Consider the following 26,922-nt stretch of genomic DNA (forward strand, 5'->3'; position numbering starts at 1 on the left):
ACTCTGCTACTCTGCCTTTTTTCCTCTGTAACTGGCACAACCGTAGCTATATAATGAGTCTTGACTGCAGAGAACATAAACAGCAGATCCCTCATCCAATTTGTATTAAACATTCAGCTTATATATGTTAAACCTTTATTGCTTTAAACTTCTAAGAATTTGGAGTTATTAGAGCAGCATTATCTAGGTCTACATGGGCAGGGATTTTTGTCTGCTTGGCTCATTGTTGCATCCTTGGCAACTATAAGAGTACCTTACATATAGTAACTTCTCAAAAAATAGGTTTGCTGAATGAATAAATTAAGCATCCAGTGACTACTAACTACCAGATTATAATTATTTCTTTGTCATAGTCAAGAACCACCTCTCACTGAAAACTACCATTAACCACTCAACTTCTTAGTCTTTGTTGGAAAAAACAAAGGATTTTTATTGGACTATCTTTGTGTATAATGCTTCATTTGGAATGTTTATTAGCCTTAGGTGATTCTAAAGAGCCAACCCTTTTCTCAGAATTTGATTGATATGACTATACTGCCAACCATGATAAATATTGATGGAAATGAAGGCTAGAGAAAATTAAATGAAATGAAATATTATGAATGTTTGCCAAGCGCCATACATATTTGTTTTGAGTCATTATCAAGAGAGAATACTTTGTTCAACATTGTAATCCCTTTGGAGGAAAGACAGTCCAATAGAACAGAGTGCAGAGAAAGTCTATGCCTTGCCCAGAATAAAAAAATATCACCTAGGAGGGCAGCACCCCTGATTGTTATACTTGATCATAATGTTGCTCTGAGGCAATTTGGGGGCGAAAAAAAAAAAAAAAAGTAGTGCTGTAAATACCATGGCTAGCACTAGAAAGAAAGCATAGTTTATGATCTATCCTAGCTATGTAAATGTAAATGATTCTAAGTAGCCAGCTCCATGAGAACAAGATCAGTAAGAAGCAGCTGAACACGCTTAGACAGCCATCGGTGATACTAGAAACAAGAGGGAAATGAGAAAACGCTAAGTAGCTTTTGGCAGGTTATTAGTGGAATCAGCAATTTTATTTTTTCTGTTTTTTCTATTCAAAGTGCTTCTTAAGTTGCTTTAGTTTCTGATGTTTTGTCAGATTTTAAGCAATTGCTTAAAACCACTGCTAATAATGGCTATTGTGATTAGCAGAGAGGATGTTAGACACTGGAAAGTTTTACAGATCTCAGACCCTCAAGCATGAGTAACAGCAAATGACCTCACCCGTATAAATAAACACCCAAGGTATAGATAAATTATTATTTCCCAAGTAAAATGATATTTTCATATATCCAGATACTATAAGTAGTAACATGGGCCACATTTGTGACCCCAAATTGAAATTCATCATTAGTTTCCAATAATATATAGTAACCTGAAAAGTAAATATCATATATTCTTGATCTTAATTATGACATCTACCATCAATTTAAATTATGTTATATGTAGTATATCATATATCACACATAATTACAGCATAAACATATACACAGCAGGAGTTAGCTTTTCATTCACTTGAATTTTCCATATAATTATGTTTGGCCTACAGTTACTTCCTATAAAATATTTTTACTAATAATTCACAGACTAATATATATCTAGATGATATCTATAAAAGTGGAGCTGTATTAAACAATGATGAAACACAGTCTGTTTAAACTTTTCTAATTTAAGCATTGTGAATTTTCCTCCCTTATGGGAAAAAAATACATCCTCAAAACACTCCAAAATATCATCAGTTACCTTTCAAAAAAAAAAAAAAAGGAGGTGGGGAGGCAGGGCCAAGATCATGGGAGTCTATCTTATTAAGGTCATAGTAATAGCTACAGATTTAATTTAATTTTGCTACCTTACTCGAGTAAGAGTGTTCATGCCCATTATAGAATATTTTAAGACAGTGGGACTATAGGGAATTTAGGCAAGTGGTGCAACTTACCTGTTTGTTTTCTCTTTTATGTTCAGTAACTCTCTTAAAGGTACCGGGGGACCTTGTTTAAATTTAGGGGGATCTCCACACATAATTCTTGAGTCTCAGTATCAATTAAAACTATGAAGTTTGCCAACCAATACATTTCGGCATAAAAAATTCATAACCTATGTTGTAGAGGTGCCAAAGCCAATTTTTTATCTTTTTGCTGTAAAAATTTCTTTCAGTAAACTTTAGATTCCTTATTGAGTCAAATTGTGGACTTCTTTGTTTTATGTTTCTACCCACTTCCAGGTTTTTAATTTATTTGTTTGCATTGTCCTTTTTGTTTGTTTTTACTTCTGGGTATAATTCAGAGATTGTTCCACACTACTCTGTTCATTTTTCATTTTTCTTCCTGCAGAAGGTCTGAAATCAGTATTGTCAGGGTTAAGGATCTCCCTATGGCTATATTTTTTTTTTATTGCTTTGAAGAACCCTGGGCTTGAGGTAGGTTCTATCTGCCATGGGTGTGCCATGAATGTCTTTACCTATGAATCTAAATATCAGTGTCTTTATTACCATAAAGGCATAAGCAACAGCAGTAGCAAAAGCATTTTGTAGAGTTCAGGTAAGTATTCTGCTTTAAAGACTATGACTTCAGCATGCTACATGGTAACTAACACTTTTTCACAGAAGTAACTATTTAACTGGCTTGTATATTGCTAGGCATAAGCCTTTTCCTCGGAGCACTCAAAAAATGGAGGTCAATTTCTGTTTAAGACACTGCCAATCATCACAGGGTAAAAGTATTTTCCTGAGATCAGTGTATTTCACAGTTTAATCTACAATTGAGACTTATGATGCAATCTGAGATGCACAGCTATGTCTGGGTTAATATTCACAAAACAAGTGACTTTTTAAAGGACTCCACTCTCATATCCTTGTTCCCCTACACCACCTATCAAAACTTGTGACTTATGGAGGTTACATTTATAAAAGAGGCCCAGAAGGGCTGAGCGGATGTAGCACAGAGAAATGTAGGTGAAACTGAAGGCTGTCAGCTGGCACCAGCACAAGCCGTGGCAAGAGAAGACTTCCTGGTGATCATCATGGAGAGGCGACCACGAGTGCGGTGCTGTTTGTTGTGATCACAGCAATACTGGAGATGAGTCCTACCCTAAATCTGGTTTGGATGTCAAGACTAATGATGCCACATTTGTACCAAGAGACTAGGAGAAAGGTTTATTCACATAAAGAGATTTTCTGGGAGAACGCGACTGACTCTTAAGCTGGTCTGAGAAGGCTGAGAGAGCTGGGAAAGGAGAATGGCTTGGTTTATTATGATGGTTAGGGTATGCGGCTAGAGTGAGAGTTCCTGCTCTGCCTGGGGCTTACATGGATTAGACTTTTGCTGGGCTTTCCTATGAGCTTTCCAGATCTGGGGCAGAAAGAGAAAAGAAAAGGAGTGGTCAAGCTTGAAATCTGTCAACAGTCCAAAATGAAAACTGGATTAGACCCATTGTTATACTCAGCTAACTTTAGTTCTTTTTGTTTTATTTTTTTCCCATCCCAACTTCCACATAATCAACTCATCACAAACGAGATCAGCAAAACAACAAGATAATCATCTCATAAGTCAAATCATTTGTCAATATCTCTAAGAGGACAGATCATCCATGTCACTTTTGGCTCTCAGTTAGACATATAACTAGTCCCTGTTTCTTTGATCCTTCTAAGACCAAACAAAGTTCAGCAAATAACAGTCCAGTTCAGTCAGGAAAGAGAAACAACTGTGGTAGCAAAAGCAAGAAATACAGTATAGAGAAAGTGGATGTTTATAAATGGTTACAAGAACTCTAGGGAGTAGGTTGTAGGTTGCATAATGAGAAATTACTTCTAGAAATATAGACATGATCCAGCAAATAAGCTACAATCTAAAAGCTAAAACTGAAGCTATATCATAATTAACTCTATACCATTAATTCTCAAAACACAGTTGCTATATGGAATTAGAGTAGTAATCCATATAAAATACTCTCATACCACATTGTCTAGAACATAGTAATGACTGATGGCTTATTTTTGCTATGATAGAGTTCTCTCTTTGCCATCATAGGTTAAATCACATCAACATCTTATGGTACCTGTTAGTTTATTTTTCTATTTTCAAAATATCCCTGTAGTCATTCTATCTTTTTTGAGGGAGGATATATCATTTTCAAAAACACTGATTTATTTCAGTTTATTTCAATATAATATGAAAATGCTAAAATACTTTAGAAATCTAATCAACTTCCTCTGAAGACTTCCTTATTGCACCACATGCTAATTGTTGTATGCTGATTTCTTTTATGGATATGGACCTGATTTTACTAGAGAGCTAAGCATATTTCTTTCTATGTGGTCATAAAAGCTTATAATTCTAATATTTTTCATAGTTTTCAAAAATCATTCCCTATAAATTGAACCACAACTTAAACACTGAAAAAAAAAATAACACTGGGATTTATTTTGTGTTTTTGTAAGCTAAAATAAAATAGGGTACAGAAATCAGAATATAAAAGAAAAATGCCCTTGCCTTCCATAGGGTAATGGTGGATGCTCAAATCCAAATCTCTCTACACATTCTTCAAAACCACATGTAAATATGAAAGGCAAATAAATCCACATATTACCAAATGTCTATAGCATCAGTGGAGATAAAGAATATTTCCAACTATATGTAGGCAGACAAAAAAACTTTCTAAAACTATCCAGAGACATAGAATTTTTTTTTCAAAAATTTTGGAATAAGTGAATAAATGTAAATATATTCTGGTATTGCATAGTTCTACATAAAATAAAATTAAATGTTAAAAATTCTATATTAGTTCCACTCTATAGACCCATACATTTAGAGACTACTTTCTAAATACCAGACTTTAAAGGAACAATAAAAACCAATATTACTTGGAGTAGTTTGAGCTACTCTGACATTTTCTTAAAAATAAAACATGTTTGAAGAACTGTTCAAATTTTTTTACTTGGAGAATATTGCTAAAATTTTCAGAATAATTATTTTTCTGTCTTCTATAGCATATGTGAATCATATGCACATTTATGTCAAACTGTCATTGAAATACAGAATTTATATTTTTACTGAATATCATGTTTTTTTTTCAGCTTTATATCACTTTTAGATATTGTGGCAGATTACAGATTGCCACAGAGTAACAGGCACCCGTTGCTGAAAAGATCTGTGACTTATCGTGTACTGAAAATCTAGCTAAATTACCAGATCCACAAAGAGAATGACATTTTTCTTGACACTTAAGCTTTTTTTAATTTTTGAAGTTTAATTCCTAAACTCTGAGCAACACAATTCCAATTGTATATTTAAACAGAAAAATTCACACTACAAAAGACTGTATTCTAGTCTCATGAGCAAAAGAGTAAAACATATGCCCTATGAACAATGTAAATTCTAATGAAATTAACCAAGATTAAGAAATACCTAGACAATTTCTGTACTCCATATAAAAAAAGCAGTCGTAGAGTTGCTGATAAGAGCAAAATTCTATTACTTAAAACAGGAAAGGGAGGCTTACTTCCAGGACTTTACACAACCTAATCTCAGCATTAGGAGCCACATCAGATGAGAGATATGTGGAAGGATCCTCTCCGATAAGGTAGGTTGATGAAGAGCTTCACCACAAAGACAATGGTTACAGCGTAGACTTGGATAGAGTTCAGACCGTACTTCTTGCTATTGATCTCAGTCAAGTTATTTTACTCTCATCCATCCTTTGTGTCTTCAGTAGGAAATAAGAAGGCTAAGACTTGCATCAAGAATTAGTTTAGGGGATTAAATAAAATATTCTGTGTAAACCATTTCACATATGAAATGGCTAGTATATTGAAACCGAGTAAACGGTAGACTGGCAAGAGTATTTCATTTAGCAACCACAGTATTTGAATACTTTCTTTTATGGCAAAGAGTTCAGCATTATCCTAGTTTTAACATAATTGTCTTCTTAATTCTATTTTAAACATATTTTAGTATGGTTTTAAATATACCTGTTATTGATAGACAAGTGTTTTACTTATGGTACATTCAAAATGAGTTGTTTTTTCTTCTGAATACCTCTGTTATCATAAGAGACTTAATTTTTCATTGCTTTGTAGTTGTCTTCAACACAGTCTAAATGTAATTTAGGTACTGCATCATGTCGATATTTATAGAGTATATTGCATTTTATGATCTCATAATGAAATGCAAGCATATGTAATCTAATAAATTTAATCTGGAAGAAAAACACACAGGCACAAATACACAGTGCTGCTTTATATAGTCCCAAGGAAATGTTTCTTGTTTGCAAACTAGCAACTGAGCATTGGTGACAGTCAAAATAGTATGAGGCTATGAACAATCTTCTGTATCATAAATGGAAAAATAATGGACCAATGGCCATGGGTAATTAAGCTATGTCTAGATTATTAGTGATGAACCAATATTGCTAGATAGTTTCACTGAATGCAAACTTACATGATGGATACATGCAGTTTTTGATCCATTTGAAATTCCAAATAGCTTGCACATTTTCATTCTGAGCTCAGAGATCTCCACTGACAGAAGTATAAGGGTGCCAGAGAACCCTTCCAATGTGACCAGTCATTTTTTCTTTCTATGAGAATATGTATAGTCAGAACCTAAGTTACTAAGTAACTATTGCTGTTATCCACAGAGTCCATTGCTCTAGGTGGACTTGACTGATCCTCAGGCAAAGAGCTACTTATACCCACAAGCATGATGAGATGGTTGGATAGCATCACTGACTCAATGGACATGAGTTTAAGCAAGCTCCAAGAGATGGTGAAGGACAAGGAAGCCTGGCGTACTACAGTCCATGGAGGTCACAAAGAGTTGGACACAACTGAGCAACTGAACAACAACAAATGCTTAACAATACTGTCAGGTGATCTCAGAAGTTATGTCACAAATGTTCTACTGTTATATCTGAAATCCCCATTATATTTGCAGTTCTTATGTCATTGATCTTTTTTATGGGGCAATAACAGATAAGCAGATATGTAATGAAAACATCTAATGCAAAGAAGCTATTAAAAACATTCCAGTATCTGAGTGTGATAGGTCTATTTGGTACTGTCCTTGCTCTTTCAGATTCTAATAGATAATACTCTTCTTTGTTGACCTGTGATATGAGAATAATCATAATGCCACACACACAAAAAGAAGCTACTTGTTTGCCTTGAAAAAGAATTCTGAATTTTTTTATCCATTTCTTTAAGTTGCTGCTGTTAATAAGCTATTTAATATTTCAATGCTAAAGATTAGTGGTAACACATAGGGTCATTTTATCACTAATGAATCAGAATTATGTATAGTTAGAAGTTTCTCCTGAACTCATTGTCCTTGAATCTGAGAAACACAGAACAACTTGAGTTACATACATACTTTATTTCCTGAAGCAACTGGAATGGAGAATAAAGAGAAAGGAAAACTAAAAAAAAAAGAGAGAGAGAGAGAGAAAGGAAAACTAAAGGTCCTTTTCATCTTGTTTTTCAATCCTAGAACAAGTTTTACACTTCCTAAACTGCTTCCTAGCCTGCCTGTCCATGAGATAAAAAGATACTCGCCATCTGGTGGGTGCACTGCTGCACCAAAGATCCTTCTTACTAAAGAATAAAAGCAACCTATCCAGATTTTTAAATTTCATTAAACCCTTCCCCACATAAGATGCCACTATTATCATGTGATATATGGATCTAAAGAAAGGGTGGGTTTTCAAAAACATAAGGTTGATTTTATCACTGCTTCTCAAATAAACATTGCTTTTATTATTTCTAACCTTATTCTACTTTTTATATTGTTCTACGCATTTCAGCATTATTATTTTCATTTTATATTCTTATGCATTGTGTATGTGTTAGTCGCTCAGCCATGAATGACTCTTTGCGATTCCGTGGACTGAAGCCCACCAGGCTCCTCTATCCATGGAATTCTCCAGGCAAGAATGCTGGAATTGGTTGCCATTTCCTTCTCCAGGAGATCTTCCTGATCCAGGGACTGAACCCAGGTCTCCTGCATTGCAGGCAGACTCGACCATCTGAACCACCAGGAAAGCCCGTTCCTATGCATAATATTTTCTCTTATGATTTATTTAATAATTACCTGAGGATTGACCAGTAGCATGTAGAGCTCACAGTGTGTTTACTTAACACGGCAAATGTAAAAACTTTACCTTGGTCTACAGCCCATTACTAATATTTTTTTTTCTTAGTCTTCATGGAAGAATGGCAATGAGTACAGCAAGCATTTCAGTAGCAAAAACAAAACTACCCTTCACATCTATATGGCACATATTTGCCAGGTTCTGTTGTGCTTTCCAAATAATGATTAATTTAATACTCACAATATCCCTTCACTATTATTATTTCCATTGGACAAACAGGAACCCAAAGGACAGAGAAGATGAATGACTTGCTCAAGCTCATCTAAATAATAAACAGTTCAATGAGCTCAAACTCAGGAAATCTCTCTTGGGGCTGTACTCTGAACCATGAAACCACACTCTCAATGACAAATACATTTATTTAAGATTTAGCAATTCCAGACTAGATAACTTTCTGGAGATCTGAAGAAGTGCTTTATAATAAGACCTGGCTTTGTCTTTCAGATTTGACTCTATAGATTCAATTCTATCTCAATCAGAAGCATAGGTTTTGTTTAAGAAACTGGCAAGCTGATTTCAAAATTCATCTGTAACTAGAAAGGGGGAAAAAAAAATAACTGAAATAATTTTGCAAAGAAAACCATAGTTGGAGGACTTATAATACCTTACCTTACTTCAAAGTTAACTACAATGCCACTATAATCAAGACGGTCTGGCATTTGTGAGGACAGACATGTAGATCAATGAAATAAACTACAGAACTCATACATAAAGGCACAGCTTCACTGTAAACTGATTTTCAACAAATACGCACAAATAATGTAGCATATAAAAGATAGTCTATTCAACAGATGATGTTTGAAGCAACTGAGCATCTGTATGAAAAGCAATCACCCTATCCCTTACTCCACACTGTACAAGATCATCAACTCGAAATTCATCATGGACCTAAAGGAAAAGACAAACTTATGAAATAGCTTTATGTTCTTAGAGTGGGCAAAAATTTTCTGGTAACATGCAGTAATCACTAACAGAGAAGAAAGTTAACAAACCTGAGGTTCTCTGTTATATATAATTTATAAACAGTAATTATATACATATATATAATATGCATTGGAAGGACTGATGTTGAAGCTGAAACTCCAATACTTTGGCCACCTGATGCAAAGAACTGACTCAATGGAAAAGACCCTGATGCTCAGAAAGATTTAAGACAGGAGGAGAAGGGGAAAATAGAGGATGAGATGGTTGGATGGCATCACTGACTCGATGGACATGAGTTTGAGCAAACTCCAGGAGTTGGTGATGGACAGGGAAGCCTGACGTGCTGCAGTCTATGGGTTGCAGAGTCAGACATGATGGAGTGACTGAACTGAATATATATTGGAACTGGAATATATATTGAACTGATATCATATTGGAATTCATAGACATTAAATATACTTTCTTTATAAGCCATATTCAAGAATAGTACAAGCCAGAGACTAAAAAGAAAGTAATAACACTAATTACTATTATTTATAAATTATATATGGCAAAGTATTTATATCCAAAATATATAAAGATATATATGACATATAAGGGGCTTCCCAGGTGGCACTAGTGGTAAAGAAACCGCCGGCTAATGGAGGAGATACAAGAGATGTGGATTCAATTCCTGGGTCGGGAAGATCCCCTGGAGGAAGGCATGGCAAACCACTTTAATATTCTTGCCTGGAGAATCCCATCGACAGAGGAGCCTGGAAGGCCACAATCCATAGGGTCACAAAGAGCTGCACAAGACTGAAGCGACTTAGCACACACATCACATGTAAAGATACAAATAAGTAATGAGAACACAAGCAACCTCACAAATGGAGAAAGCCCTGTAGAGCCACTTTACAAAATACAAAAATAGCCATACACATGTGAATAATGTTCAACATTATTATTCATTGGAAGAATGCAAATTTAAACAACTAAACACACACTAAAATGCCAAAATGAAAAAGAATCACAACACCAATATTGATAAAAATGTGGAAGAACTGGAACTTTCATTGCTGGTGGAAATAATATAAAGTGACACAACTACAGTAGAAAACAATTTAGCATTTTCTTATTATTTAAAAATATACTTGCCAGACAACTTGGCCACTCTACTCCAAGGTATTTTTCCTAGAGAACTAAAAATATGGGTCTACACGAAACTTTAACATGAGTTTTCCTAGCACCTTTATCCTTAGTTCAGAGCTGGGAACAGTTCAAATGTCTATCAATAAATGAAAGGATAAAGAGTTTCTGGTAAAGAATGTTATGTACTGTTTAATAACATAAAATAAGAAAGTATCAATGCATGAAAATGTGACTTAAACTCAAAAGTATGATTTTGACTGAAAGAAGCTGGATACATTAAAATGTATAATTTCTTTTATATAAAATTATAAGACATGCTAAACTAATTTACAGTGACAGCAAATCAGTGGTTGCTAAGGGCCAGAGTCAGTTGAATAGACAGAAAACAGTCAGAGGCATGTGTGGTGATACAAATAATGTATATCTTGGTTATGATTGTGGTCACATGGGTAATTATAATTGTCAAAAACAGTTGAGGTTTATACCTAAAATGAGTGTACTTGCTGTATGCAAAACTTCTCTCAATAAAGGTGATTAAAACTATACCTTGAAGAACTGTGGAAATATTAAGTGGAACTAAATAAAGGGACAAAAATAAGGGAGCTACCACTCTAAATTAGAAAGTTACTATGAGTTGACTTAAAAATCCTATTCATTTGTATAATTAGATGGATGTTATCAATAATCTCAGATATGCAGATGACACCACCCTTATGGGAGAAAGTGAGGAGGAACTAAAGAGCCTCTTGATGAAAGTAAAAGAGGAGAGTGAAAAAGTTGACTTAAAGCTCAACATTCAGAAAACTAAGATCATGGCATCTGGTCCCATTACTTCATGGCAAATAGATGGGGAAACAGTGGAAACAGTGTCAAACTTTATTTTTTGAGGCTCCAAAATCACTACAGATGGTAATTTCAGCCATTAAATTAAAAGAGGCTTACTCCTTGGAAGGAAAGTTATGACCAACCTAGACAGCATATTAAAAAACAGAGACATTACTTCGCCAACAGTTGGACTATAAAGAAAGCTGAGCGCCAAAGAATTGATGCTTTTGAACTGTGGTGTTGGAGAAGACTCTTGAGAGTCCCTCAGTCTGCAAGGAGATCCAACCAGTCCATCCTAAAGGATCAGTCCTGGGTTTTCATTGGAAGGACTGATGCTGAAGCTGAAACTCCAACACTTTGGCCCCCTGATGTGAGGAGCTGACTCATTGGAAAAGACCCTGATACTGGGAGGGGTTGGGGGCAGGAAGAGAAGGGGACGACAGAGGATGAAATGGCTGGATGGCATCACCAGCTCGATGGACATGAGTTTTCTTAAACTCTGGGAGTTGGTGATGGACAGGGAGGCCTGGTGTGCTGTGATTCATGAGGTCACAAATAGTCGGACATGACTGAGTGACTGAACTGAACTGAACTGAACCCAATCCCCCTACTGTTGGCACCTTCAGTGAGAAAGCCTGAATGGTAAAACTACTAACAGTGAAATTATATTATTTTTTTCTCTTTATTTAGTCCCTCTACTCTTCCTCTCAGATAATTTGAAAAAAAAAAAAAAAAAAAAAAACAACTGATAGAAGCAGACTCACCCCCACACACACAGTTGAGAGTTGAGCTAAATGAATCCAAGGTATCACTGCCTTGCAATTGCTTTTGAGTAGCTAAGCCACCTACAGGGCCTTCAGCTGACAATGCTACTAGCCTCCCAGCAAGCTCACACCCTAGATAACAGTCCAGAGTTAGAAGTAAATCTCAGTTCCTGATGCGACTCCACCAATGCCCCTCTCCTGCCTCCTACCTCCTTTCCCTTTTGCAACCTTAAGATAAGACCCTGAAAGCCAGTTCATCACTCAGTTGTGCCAACTCTTTGTGACCCCATGGACTGCAGTCCACCAGGCTCCTCTGTCCATGGAATTTTCCAGGCAAGAATATTGGAGTGGGTAGCCTTCCCTTCTGCAGGGGACCTTCCCGACCGAGGGATCAAAGCCAGGTCTTCTGTGTTGCAGGTAGATTCTTTATTACTGAGCCACCGGGAAACCTGTAAGACCCTGAAGAGCTTATCAAAGCCTGCTCTTTTGGGTTTGAACTAACTAATCCAGCCTCAGTTCAAGAACTCCAAAGCACTCCACCTGTGAATCTTAAAAAGTACGTGTCCAGGTCCTGCTGCTCACTCCACTCTCTGCCTACACCCTGCTTCCACCTTCCTGTGTGGCCCCTCAAAATACGTCCTCCTCCAGGACCTGTAAGTAATAAGTTGATCTATTTCACTCTCCATTGTGGTCTTTTAGTGAAACCTGGTTTATCTGTGACAACCCTAGGGCTCTACTTAACAAATGCTAATTTAAGAAAAAATCCCAACACTCACACATTTACACAGAGACACATGCCCCATATTTCCAGAAGCTCATGAATCAGTATATGGATGGAGAGAGGAAAAACAAAGAATATGAGCAACTAAGCCAGGTGAGGAAATTCCTCTGACATTCAAAACTGGGGAGAGAATACTAGCAGCATACGTCCAATTCCATACATTTATTAAGTAAAATATTGAGCAACAAAACCTGGCTTTGAAATTGTTTCCTGATAAAGAGGTGTGTGTGCTCAGTCGCTCCAGTCGTGTCTGACTCTGAGACCCCTTGGAATGTAGCCCACCAGGCTCCCCCTATCTACAGGGTTCTCCAGGCAAGAATACTGGAATGCATTGCCATGTCCTCCTCCAGGAGATCTTACTGACCCAAGGATTGAACCAGTGTCTCCTGCATCGCCTGTGTTGCAGGCAGATTCTTTCCCTCCTGAGCAATTGGGGAAGCCCCTAGAAGCAGATACTGAATACCAATCATCTCAAGGAACACTAAGTAAATAACCAAAACATTACTAAATTGTTGCAAGCAATTTTTTCTTCAAATATCCATGTCTATTATACATTTGGCTAATAATTTAACCAGAGTAAATGATTTTAAGTCAAATTACTTCTCCAAAGTCAAGGATGACAGGTAACTGTTCTTCTGTCCTTAAGAAAACTGAAGAGACACTAGAGCCACAGAAATATAAAGTAGAAGTTAATTGTCATTTCATTTGCTCCAACTACTCACTTTGTAAGAAAACTGGCATTCAGAGAAAGAAATCAAGGTGATAGTGTTTGATAGAAATGCTGTAATGTCCCTAATGGCATATGTTATTACTGAAGCTATGTCAAATCCAAATCTTCTGATTCTCAGTTCAGTATTCTTTTCATCATACAATGAAATACAGGTTATTAGGAAAATAGTTGTGTGTCATCTAGAATAACCAGCACTTAAATGTATCATTATATTTCTATAATACTTATATCAAACCCTTAATTAGAAATTTCTTTGCACATATTTCTCTCACATAATTAATTCACTAGATATTCTCATTCACATCATATTCCTATAAATGAAATCTGGCAGACACTGACCTTACTCCATGTAGTGAAATTAAATCTTTGAAATTCTCTGAAGGAGCCTGCATGGTACTTAGAGGAACTATACATTTGAGAATTTTGTAATTCTCAATGTTAACTGCTTAGATTCAGTGAATTGCATGTTGAATGCAATATAAATTTCTAAAGCAATCTAAGAAACTAAAGAGGATATTAGGAAGTGTCATTACGAACAAAGCTACTATAGGTGATGGAATTCCAGCTGAGCTATTTCAAAGCCTCAAAGATGATGCTGAGGAAAGGAAAGTGCTCCACTCAATATGCCAGCAAACTTGAAAAACTCAGCAGTGGCCACAGGACTGGAAAAAGTCAGTTTTCATTCCAGTCCCAAAGAAGGGCAATGCCAAAGAAAGTTCAAACCTACTGCACAATTACACATATTTCACATGCTAACAAAGTAATGCTTAGAATCCTTCAAGCTAGGCTTCAACAGTATGTGAACCAGGAACTTCCAGATGTACAAGCTGGATTGAGAAAAGGTAGAGGAGCCAGAGATCAAATTGCCAACACCTGTTGGGTCATAGAAAAAGCTAGATAATTACAGAAAAACATCTACTTCTGCTTCATTAACTACACTAAAGCCTTTGACTGTGTGGATCACAACAAACTGTGAAAAATTCTTCAAGAGATGGGCATACCAGACCACCTTACCTGCTCCTGAGAAACCGGTATGCAGCCCAAGAAGCAACAGTTAGAACCAGACATGGAACAATGGACTGGTTACAAATTGGGAAAGAAGTACATCAAGGCTGTACACCCTGCTTATTTAACTTCTGTTTAGAGTACATCATGGAAAATGTTGGGCTGAATGAAGCACAAGCTGGAATCAAAATTACTGGGAGAAGTATCAACAACCTCAGATATGCAGATGATACCACTCTCATGGCAGAAAGAGAAGAGGAACTAAAGAGACTCTTTTTTTTTTTTTTTTTTTTTAATTTTTTTTATTTTTCAGTGGGTTTTGTTATATATTGATGTGAATCAGCCATAGAGTTACACGAATTCCCCATCCCGGTCTCCCATCCCACCTCCCTCTCCACCCGATTCCTCTGGATCTTCCCAGCCCAACAGGCCCGAGCACTTGACTCATGCCTCCCACCTGGGCTGGTGGTCTGTTTCACCACAGAAAATATACATGCTGTTCTTTCGAAACATCCCACCCTCCCCTTCTCCCACAGAGTTCAAAAGTCTGTTCTGTACTTCTGCGTCTCTTCTTCTGCCCTGCATATAGGGCCATTGTTACCATCTTTCTAAATTCCGTATATATGTGTTAGTATACTGTAATGTTCTTTATCTTTCAGGCTCACCTCACTCTGTATAATGGGCTCCAGTTTCATCCATCTCATTAGAACTGATTCAAATGAATTCTTTTTAACGGCTGAGTAATATTCCATGGTGTATATGTACCATAGCTTCCTTATCCATTCATCTGCTGATGGGCATCTAGGTTGTTTCCATGTCCTGGCTATTATAAACAGTGCTGCGATGAACATTGGGGTGCACGTGTCTCTTTCAGATCTAGATTCCTCAGTGTGTATGCCCAGAAGTGGTATTGCTGGGTCATATTTTCCAAAACTGAACCAGGAAGAAATAGAAGATCTTAACAGAACCATCACAAGCAAGGAAATCGAAACTGTAATCAAAAATCTTCCAGCAAACAAAAGCCCAGGACCAGATGGCTTCACAGCTGAATTCTACCAAAAATTTAGAGAAGAGCTAACACCTATCTTACTCAAACTCTTCCAGAAAATTGCAGATGAAGGTAAACTTCCAAACTCATTCTATGAGGCCACCATCACCCTAATTCCAAAACCAGACAAAGATGCCACAAAAAAAGAAAACTACAGGCCAATATCACTGATGAACATAGATGCAAAAATCCTTAACAAAATTCTAGCAAACAGAATCCAACAACATATTAAAAAAATCATACACCATGACCAAGTGGGCTTTATCCCAGGAATGCAAGGATTCTTTAATATCCGCAAATCGATCAACGTAATACACCACATTAACAAATTGGAAGATAAAAACCATATGATTATCTCAATAGATGCAGAGAAAGCCTTTGACAAAATTCAACACTCATTTATGATTAAAACTCTCCAGAAAGCAGGAATAGAAGGAACATACCTCAACATAATAAAAGCTATATATGACAAACCCACAGCAAGCATCACCCTCAATGGTGAAAAATTGAAAACATTTCCTCTGAAATCAGGAACAAGACAAGGATGCCCACTCTCACCACTACTATTCAACATAGTGTTGGAAGTTTTGGCCACAGCAATCAGAGCAGAAAAAGACGTAAAAGGAATCCAGATAGGAAAAGAAGAAGTGAAACTCTCGCTGTTTGCAGATGACATGATCCTCTACATAGAAAACCCTAAAGACTCTTCCAGAAAATTACTAGAGCTAATCAATGAATATAGTAAAGTTGCAGGATATAAAATTAACACACAGAAATCCCTTGCATTCCTATATACTAACAATGAAAAAACAGAAAGGGAAATTAAGGAAACAATACCATTCACCATTGCAACAAAAAGAATAAAATACTTAGGAGTATATCTACCTAAAGAAACAAAAGACCTATACACAGAAAACTATAAAACATTGATGAAAGAAATCAAAGAGGACACAAACAGATGGAGAAACATACCGTGTTCATGGATTGGAAGAATCAATATTGTCAAAATGGCTATTCTACCCAAAGCAATCTATAGATTCAATGCAATCCCTATCAAGCTACCAACGGTATTTTTCACAGAACTAGAACAAATAATTTCACAATTTGTATGGAAATACAAAAAACCTCGAATAGCCAAAGTAATCTTGAGAAAGAAGAATGGAACTGGAGGAATCAACCTGCCTGACCTCAGACTCTACTACAAAGCCACAGTCATCAAGACAGTATGGTACTGGCACAAAGACAGAAATATAGATCAATGGAACAGAATAGAAAGCCCAGAGATAAATCCACGAACCTATGGACACCTTATCTTTGACAAAGGAGGCAAGGATATACAATGGAAAAAAGACAATCTCTTTAACAAGTGGTGCTGGGAAAACTGGTCAGCCACTTGTAAAAGAATGAAACTAGAACACTTTCTAACACCATACACAAAAATAAACTCAAAATGGATTAAAGATCTAAATGTAAGACCAGAAACTATAAAACTCCTAGAGGAGAACATAGGCAAAACACTCTCTGACATAAATCACAGCAAGATCTTCTATGACCCACCTCCCAGAATATTGGAAATAAAAGCAAAAATAAACAAATGGGACCTAATGAAACTTAAAAGCTTTTGCACAACAAAGGAAACTATAAGTAAGGTGAAAAGACAGTCCTCAGATTGGGAGAAAATAATAGCAAATGAGGAAACAGACAAAGGATTAATCTCAAAAATATACAAGCAACTCCTGAAGCTCAATTCCAGAAAAATAAATGACCCAATCAAAAAATGGGCCAAAGAACTAAACAGACATTTCTCCAAAGAAGACATACAGATGGCTAACAAACACATGAAAAGATGCTCCACATCACTCATCATCAGAGAAATGCAAATCAAAACCACAATGAGGTACCATTACACGCCAGTCAGGATGGCTGCTATCCAAAAGTCTACAAGCAATAAATGCTGGAGAGGGTGTGGAGAAAAGGGAACCCTCTTACACTGTTGGTGGGAATGCAAACTAGTACAGCCACTATGGAAGACAGTGTGGAGATTTCTTAAAAAACTGGAACTAAAGAGACTCTTGATGAAAGCTAACGAGGAGAGTGAAACAACTGGTTTGAAACTCAACATTCAAAAAATGAAGATCATGGCATCTGATCCCATCACTTCTGACAAATAGATGGCGAAACAACAGAAACAGTGACAGACTTTATTTTCTTGGGCTCCAAAATCACTGTGGACAGTGACTGCAGTCATGAAATTAAAAGACCCTTGTTCCTTGGAAGAAAAGCTATGACCAACCTAGACAGCATATTAAAAAGCAGAGACATTATTTGTCAACAAAGGTCCGTCTAGTCAAAGCTATGGTTTTTAACAGTGGTCATATGGATGTGAGAGCTGGACAATAAAGAAGGCTGAGCACTGAAGAATTGATGTGGTACTATGCTGTGTAAATTTGAATAAAATCAGCTCTTTACCTTGTATTTGTTTTCATTTCTCACCCATTTTTGAAAAAAATGGGGATATTTTCATTTGTAAATAGAAAAGGAAACATCATTTACTAGAGACGCAATCTTCATAAAGATATAAAGCCGCTCCATTCATTTAGCACAAAGAATAAGCTCATTTCCACTCTCCACTATTACATAAATTATGTTTGGAAGATTTTAGAATTGATAAGGAAATTTATAAGAAAAATGTCTATTATATTTGTAATAGACCGTGCTTCTATCAACTGCACTGTTTCATGTTAATGACAATAAACAGAAGATTTCACACTGTATCTTTATCTCAGCATTTCATTTTTAAAGAGTGTAAGAGCTTCTAGATTTTACCAAGGGTAGTATTGCTACAAAGCAGGAGAGGCTTACTGCAGTGAAATTGAAAACTGTAATTATTTACTTACTCTTATAGTATCATTTTGTAAAAATATATTTGTCTATACTGCTATAATTTTATTACTTGAAAATAGAATTAATTCTGAATATTCTTTGTATAATAATTTCTTATATATATAAAATATTTTAGTAAATGTTTTTTGTCCTTCAAAACTCTGGGTATACACATAGGCATCTGCAAAGCAAAATGCCTTGCAAAATTATGTCAAATTCCTGATAAATTTAAGTCCACATTTGACCATTTTACATGGGCCATATCATTATTTTAGCGAGTTTGGTATTTTTCAGTCAAAGGATGTAAGCATGTATATGTATGTATGTGTGTACATATGTGTTATCTATGGTACTCTGTTACAATAATGATTCTTCCATTTGTTCACACCTCCCTACAGGGAGCACTTAATGCACTTGGGTAGCCCCCTAATAGACTGATTCTTGAAAGAAAAAAAAAAAAAAAAAAACAGTGACAGCGTTAGTTGTTTCCAACTGTTTTCAAACCATAGACAGCAACCCACCAGGCTCCTCTGGCCATGCAGTTACCAGGCAAAAATAATGGAGTGGGTACGCATTTCCTTTTCTAGGGAATCTTCCTGACCCAGGGATCAAACCTGGGTCTCCTGCATTGCCGGCAGATTCTTTACACTGATCCTCGTATATTGACAATTTGACGTCTTTGGCCAATAGCAGAGTAACAAACAAGAGACAAACCACTGACTTCCGAGGGTGCTCTAACACTGGTCTTTGCCCTGTCGCTGCTGTTGAAATCGTGCTGCTACATAGATAATCACAGGTTAACTTCCTACAGGATAAGAGACCAGACGACGTGATTGCCATCTGGGAAATCAAGGCCATCATAAACCACAGCCCCAGCCAAACCACGAGCTGTTCACACATAGGTGAGCAAACCCAGCTGAGATTAAGTGAACAAGAGTTCTAGATCAGAAGTTTCAACCAGTTGGACATGACCCAAATTGGCCAAATACATTGTGTGTGGCGGTGGGGGATGGGGGAGAGTGTGTGTGTGTGTGTGTGTGTGTGTGTGTGGGTGTGTGTGTGTGTGTGAGTGTCACAATACACTATGTGCTCTTATGCAACCCATAGTATCTAAATATTATCCGTCTTCCCCAATTCATCAGAAGTTTATTAATCAGGAACTTTATTTAAACTTTTTCTATCTCCACAACAGTGCTGAACAAACCATAGATTTTCAAGTATATATATTTGAAATATATATATACTGAGTGAATGAATAGCAAATGAAAGAATGAATTAATATTTCTCTGCACTTGCTCTTAGCCAAAAGACTAAGGAGCACTAATTATTGTTTTGGATTCTTAAGATTCTTGTCTGTCACAGGAGCATCAATATTAAAGTGCTTAATATATACTATTGTTCCTAAATTTTTGCTCTTAATTATAAAATTTCTCAGAGAAAACTATGTGGCTTTTCACAAGTAGCATAGACTCTGTTAATTTTCTCAGATTCTCTCTTAACATACAGGATATGGTAGAAATGAGGAGTGTGCCACAGATGGAAACTGCTCTACTCTGCTAATGAAAATAAAACATTTTCTTCCAAGAATGGTATTAAGATTTACACAGGATACTCTACGGGTGAAAGTTCTGTTTGTTTAATATATCATATTGTCACGTATGGTTGCGAGAACTGGATTGTAAAGAAGGCAGAATGGCAAAGAATTGATTCGAACTGTGATGCTGGAGAAGACTCCGGAATGTCCTTTGGGCAGCAAGGAGATCTAACCAGTCAATCCTAAGGGAGATCAACCCTGGATATTCACTCGAAGGACTGACGCTGAAGCTGAAACTCCAGTATTTTGGTCATCTGATGTGACAGCTGACACAGTGGAAAAGTCCCTGATGCTGGGAAAGACGGAGAGCAGCTGCAGAAGATGATACAGCGGATGGCATTACGACGCAATGGATATTAACTTGGGCAAACTTCAGGAGATGGTGAGGAACAGGGAGGCCTGGCATGCTGCAGTCCGTGGTGTCGCAAAGAGTTGGACACAACCGGGTGACTGAACAGCAGCAACAATTGTCAAATATATGGGAAACAAAATTACAAATATAAACTATGTTAATCACTGAGAGAGATAGTAGTTTGTGTTGTTGAAATTTTCTCACATATATAAAGATGTATAATGTCAGTATTAACCTCATGATGGGATTTTTTCCAGGTGAGTTTAATTTTACATGTTATAAAATCAGAGCAGTCACCATATATTATCTGAAGAGTGGCAAGAGTATTCCAGGGAGATGTTTCCTGTCCACAGGTATCATTTCTACAGTGATTTTTCACAATACAATATTTTTGTTTATGAGAACACGATTTTGCATAGATAGCTGCTTTTCTGTTGGAATTTGGCTCGTTTTCCACTTTGAGTATGTGATAAATTGAATATCTAATAACATTGTGTGTTCTGTTAACTCTTTGAACATTGTATAGAGTGATGCCCATAAAAGACATGGTTTTGAATTAATTCAAATTGGAAGAAAAAAGAAACTATCCTCTTACAGTGAATAAAGATAGACCAGGCGATAGTCGCTGAAAGAACTGAGTGGTTGAGAGTGAGAAGAATATGAATTTAGAGAGAAAACTAATTTAACTGCCACACAGATTATAAAAATGTAGAGGACTGTATACTGGAAATAATTCTCAGTTTTCTTCACAGATACTACCTAATACATGCACACCAAATATGTACAAAAATGTTCATAATGCTAGTATTAATGATACTTAAATATCTGGAAACCATATAGATGTTCATTGGTACTAAAACAGAGAGCTGTATACTCACTGAATGAATTATGGCTATAAAAATATATAAACCATAGCTGCATACAAAAACAAGATGCACCTCATAACATGATCTTGTGCCAAAAAAATTAGAATATAAAAATACAGGCTATACAATCCCATTTCTATACAGTTGAGAGAAACTGGCAAAAGTAACCTTTAGTGTTAAATGTCAGGATAACAGTTACCCTTGGGAAAGATACAAGGGATAATAACTGGAAAAGGAGATAAGAGTCTTCAAGAAAGCCAGCAATGTTTTGTTTCTCTTTGCATTCTAATACCAATAAATGAGTTTGTTAACTTATTTAAATTTATATTTTTATTATTCCTAGTCATTTTAAAGAGTTTTGCTGTTTATTGTCTTAAGAAATATTTGTTCATTTAATCTCTTTTATTGCCATGCATGTTTCTAGATTCAGAAACTATGGACATAATTACATGGATAAAAACATAACCCCATAGAGCTTACATACTAATCAAAATTAAGCAAAATGAAATTAATATGTTACATTTTATCATTATCAATATAACAGGAAAAAGGCACAGAAGGGAGGTAGAGAAAGTACGTGTGTGTCAGATGTGCTGTAGTTTTAATAGGATGGTCCTAGGCCTGATTGAGAAGAAATCTGGGCAAAGACCTGAGGAAGGAAGACACTAAGCTCTCAGATGTATGGAATGAAGACAGTCTAGACAAATAGAAAATCAAGTGCAAAGACCTAGGCAGAGAGATCAAGGGACTGAGTAACAGATTATGATTTTAGAGGAGTAATGACAGCCAGTACCTACACGTAAAGTGAAACCCTTGGGTTTTACTATAGATAATTTGGAAAGCCATTTAAGGTTTTGTTTTGTTTGTTTTTTTACAAAAGCCCAGTGGAATCTGTCTCTCATTGAAAAATATCACTTTGGCTACTTCCCTGAGCTTTGACTCAAACATAGAAAAGACAAGGCATGTGGAACTGGGAACCATTACAAAGATATAAAAACAGGCCAGAAAAGATAATGGTGGATTAGACCAAAAAAAAAAAAAAAAAAAAAAAAAATTGCAGTGGAGGAAAATGGTCAAATTCTGAATTTATTTTGAAGGTAAAATTGAAAAATAGTATTTGCTGACATGCTATATTTGAGATGTGAAAGTAAGAGTAGTCAAGAATGAATCTAGACATAAATACCTGATCAACAGGATTTGCTGTCATTGAACTGAAATAGGAAAAGAGAGTTGGGGAGAAAATATAAGGATCTTGGATCCAGAAAAACTGACTTATAGATGCCACATAGACACTCAAATAAAAGGATGAGTAGATGAGAAGAAACTAACTGAAAAGGCGGAGACATAGAGTCAGTGAGCGAAGGGAAAGCAAGGAAAGTGTTTCAGGAAGGAATGATTGATAATACATATCTAATGTTCCAGAAAGAGATATAATAGTTAATTTCTGTGATAGGTACCGCTTACACAGATTAAGATAAAACATTCATCACTTGCATTGAGTACTGCAATATTCTCAAGGGAGAGGCAGATTTCAGTAAGAGTGAGATGCCAAAAGCAGTGCTCTGAGAAAGTATCAAGATACAGAGCATTTTGATAATTGACCATGTAGTCTAAAAAAGAAGAAAGGTCTAGAAAACAGATAAGAGTAGGTGATGTGTAGGAGAATCAAGGGTTTCTTTGAACGGTGGACACAAAAGGATAAAAGGCATCATGGAAGAAGGCCAGCAGCTTCCTCTTCACTCCTACCATTACTGACAGAGAAGCTAGAGGTTGAGGGTGGGAGTCAAAAGCATAGGGCTTTCAGATGTCTCAGTCTCTCCTGTCTGTGCTCATAGACATTCTTCCTTTCATAGACTTTCCTATAGCTGTCTCTACTCCATTTAAAAAAATATTTTCCTCTGTTCATCCTCCTAAACCCAGTTTAGTTATCAATTCCTCTAAGAATACTTCCTTCAACCAATTCAGACATGCCCAACCTGAACTGTATCATTTTTCTTTGTTTCTATGTCATAAATCATTGCAGCCATTTATTTTTTCTGTCTTTCCCATTAGATGGTTATCTATTGAACATGTTTGAAAACTGTTTTATCCTGCATCACCAGTACCAGGCCCATAATAGGCCACTTTTTGAAGGGAAAAAAAAAAATCATTCTTAGTAATTTTAATTAAAAAAGACTTAACTTGGATTTTCAATGAAGCTAGTGTAGCTGTGTAAGAATCTGTTAGGTAACATTCAAATTAACCAGCATAAATATTGGAAAAGAAGGGCTAACTAAAGAAGAGTCACAAATAATAGCTCATCCTAAAGTTTAATGCAAGGTTAACAGGAAAAATCCATTTCTATATGTGTTCTGTCTTTGACAACATAGAGAGAATGAGGATGGAGGGAAGAATCGCCTTTAAACTGGATAATTAAACCAAGTATCAACCATAGGCAAGCTGAGCTCAAGATAAATGGAGACACAATATGAAGGCAATGACTAATAAATAAGCCAACACACTTAGTCTAGGCATTTGGTGTCCAAGGATACTAATAGATTCCCATTAACAAAATTATTTATGTACATAGTGATTTACTAGTATTCATATGTTGTACTCTAGTCTTTGAAATACTATGCCATTACCTGGACCTTATTCCATCTAATTGTTCAAACAGTTGTCTGAGTAATGTATTCTTATTTCTAGTCTACAGATGAGAGCAGCAGCCATGCCTGAATTGTCACAAATCCTGCATAAGCTAAGAAGATTTGATGCTTTTGAACTGTGTTGATGGAGAAGACTCTTGAGAGTCCCTTGGACTGCAAGGAGATCCAACCAGTTCATCCTAAAGGAGCTCAGTCCTGGGTGTTCATTGGAAGGACTGATGCTGAAGCTGAAACTCCAATACTTGGGCCACTTGATGTGAAGAGCAGACTCATTTGAAAAGACCCTGACGCTGGGAAAGATTGAAGGCAGGAGGAGAAGGGGATTACAGAGGATGAGATGGTTGGATGGCATCACCAACTCAATGGACATGAGTTTGGGCAGACTCTGGGAGTTGGTGATGGACAGGGAGGCCTGGCGTGCTGTGGTTCATGGGATCGCAAAGAGTCGGACATGACTGAGCGACTGAACTGAACTGAAGCTAAGAAGACCCAAGACTTGAAACCACGTCTTCTGAATCCAAATTCAGAGCCCTTTCTGTGGACAGGAAAACTGGAAAAAGCATGCTCAGGGACACATTTGAGAAAGAATAACTGTTTGAGAAATAATGAAAAATGGGAGTTGTTGCTGTTTAGTCTCTAAATTGTGTCTGACTCTTTGTAACCCCATGGTCTATAACCCACCAGGCTCCTCTGTCCATGGGACTCTCCAGGCAGAAATGCTGGATTGGGGTGCCATTTCCTTCTCCAGGGGAATCTTCCCAACCCAAGGATTGTGCCTATGGCTCCTGAATCGGCAGGTGGACTCTTTACACTGAGCCAGCAGGGAAGCCCCCAATAGATTTGTATCCATGTATTAAAACACTATCATCCCAAACACTGGGGATTATTTCACAATGGGAACTTATGATAGGCTGAGAAGTACCATCTAATACACAAATTTAATGATATGGAAAAAATCTTTATTAGAGTGGAGAAATAAAGTTGGAAGGAAAAAAAAATGTATTCACTACTGATTTCATTTCAACTTTTAATCATTGGTAGCATTTAAGATTCTACACCAGTTAGAACACAGCGATTCAGAAGTCTCAAAATTGTCACAGTGTAAAAAAAATTACAGTAAGCAGCATAAAATTACAATTTATTATAGGGGTAGGCATTTTCACAATAGCCTGTAAAAACATTTAAGGGCTAACTTCTTACAGAATTATTTCTGAACTTCTGTTTTTGTCACTCCTTTTCTTCCCCTTTTGTTTTATAAGCACTATAAATCTGGTATGAAATCTACTGGACGTAGTAAAACTGGATGAGTGCTTCCTTGGATGATGGAATAAGTCTGCTTGAGTAATTCTTGCTGGGACATGGAGAATATGGGAGAGACACAAATATTCAAGGGTCAGTCTATATATAATGTTCAAAAAGGAGAAAGAGTTAAATATTGAAAACTGAAGAATTAAAGCTAGTAATTTTGATGCCAAACCCCAGGAGGATTCAAAAGCACTGGTAAACAGTTGCTTTGAGGGCATGACGAAACAGAATAAAATTACCTAATGCTGGTTTATTAAAAATAAACACTCAATATTATTCTCTATTATTGATTATATACTTTGTTTCTGCTTGGGGTGGAGAATGTCATAGATAAAATGAATGTGAAAAAGGTATTAAATCATTCCTCTCACTATACCTTTGTGGATAATATGAAGCTGATTAAACAATCACTCTTGGTGAGTGTTGTAAGGGGAAACTGCAGCAAGCGCTGCTAGAATGCATAAGTATCCATCCTTGCACATACCCTGTAGGTCTAAATTACATCAGAGGAGGAATGTATCCCAGTTTTGAACTATATGATTTAGATAATAAATGCTGACTCACTTCCTTCTGGAAAAACCTGAAACAGATTTTCATGTGATTTTCATATTTAACATTGATTGGTCTCTTGCAATTAACAATATTTGATCAAACCTAAGTGACTGGGAAAATCACCTAAATGGTATTGAGTTGGGCATAGCTGCATTTCCAGGCACACTATTATTCTTCCCTCTGTAGTATAATAAAATAATTAAACATAATTCTAATTTCCTTCAAAGTGATAAACAACAAATGTAAGGGGAAAGAAAGGAAAAAAACAACAGAAATCAACCTTCCATTTTTCAGCATGGCATATTCTTGATATAAGCACAGCTGTTGCTGCCAGCAAAACCAATTATACATGCAAGTAAACTCATTTTTCCCCACAAATAATATTTTCATTAATTTCACAGTATTCCAGGAATAAATCACATTGTACTAGATCCTTTGGCAAGTCAAACAAAGCTGGCCTTCTTAAGTAGATTATGTACCACAGCAAAGTTGAGTATTATTCTCTATGTTATGATGAATTATGGGTTTTCCCTTATTCGCTTATATATTTGATATCATAATCGCTATAATCAGCATGATTCCTGTAAGAGTAAGAAGATGAGGGGACATGGCAAAACTGACAATCTTAAAATCAGTAAATGATACTATATTTACTCACAAAATATCTCTCTATGAAATTCAGAATCTTTCAGTGGTAAGAAAATGAAGCTTTGAACTCAGGAAAGTCAGGTTCAAAGTTCTTCTCATTCAAAATTGTGTGACTTTTGACAAGTTACATAATTACATAATTTATTTTCATCCTCCTACTTTGTAACAGAAGGAAAAGAGAAGGAAAGAAAAGAAAAAAATGGTTCTTGAACAGTGAAATGTTTTCCATCTATTTTCTCTGTTTTGTTTGCTTTGGTTTGTATGTGTGTGTGTGTGTGTGTGTGTGTAGTAAAGAAATCATTTGTAGAGAATAAAATGATAAGAAGATAACTTATTAGAAGTTTGGTGACAGTTGAAAGATTAAGGAAAGTAGAAAATGAAACATCCAGAGAAACAGAATGTTTCAGCAGGATTGAAGACCTAGTTGAGACTGTTGATAATTTGTTAATCATTTATAGCTGCAAATATCCTCAACTGAAATACTCTCAGCCAAGGTATGGGTAAAATGATATAGATAGTTAAGTTATCTAGGATTAAGCATTTGTTGTGTGATGACAGGAAAGCGCAAAAAGGAAAGTGGATTTAAAATTTTGACAAGAGAGTGAGTGATGTGACAGAGTTTGACTCAGAACTGTTAACATGGGACCTCCCTGGAGTCCAGTGGTTAAGACTTCATCTTCCAATGCAGGGGGGTTCAAGTTCCATC

The sequence above is a fragment of the Muntiacus reevesi genome, chromosome 22 (genome assembly GCF_963930625.1).
Source record: "Muntiacus reevesi chromosome 22, mMunRee1.1, whole genome shotgun sequence".
NCBI lineage: Eukaryota > Metazoa > Chordata > Mammalia > Artiodactyla > Cervidae > Muntiacus > Muntiacus reevesi.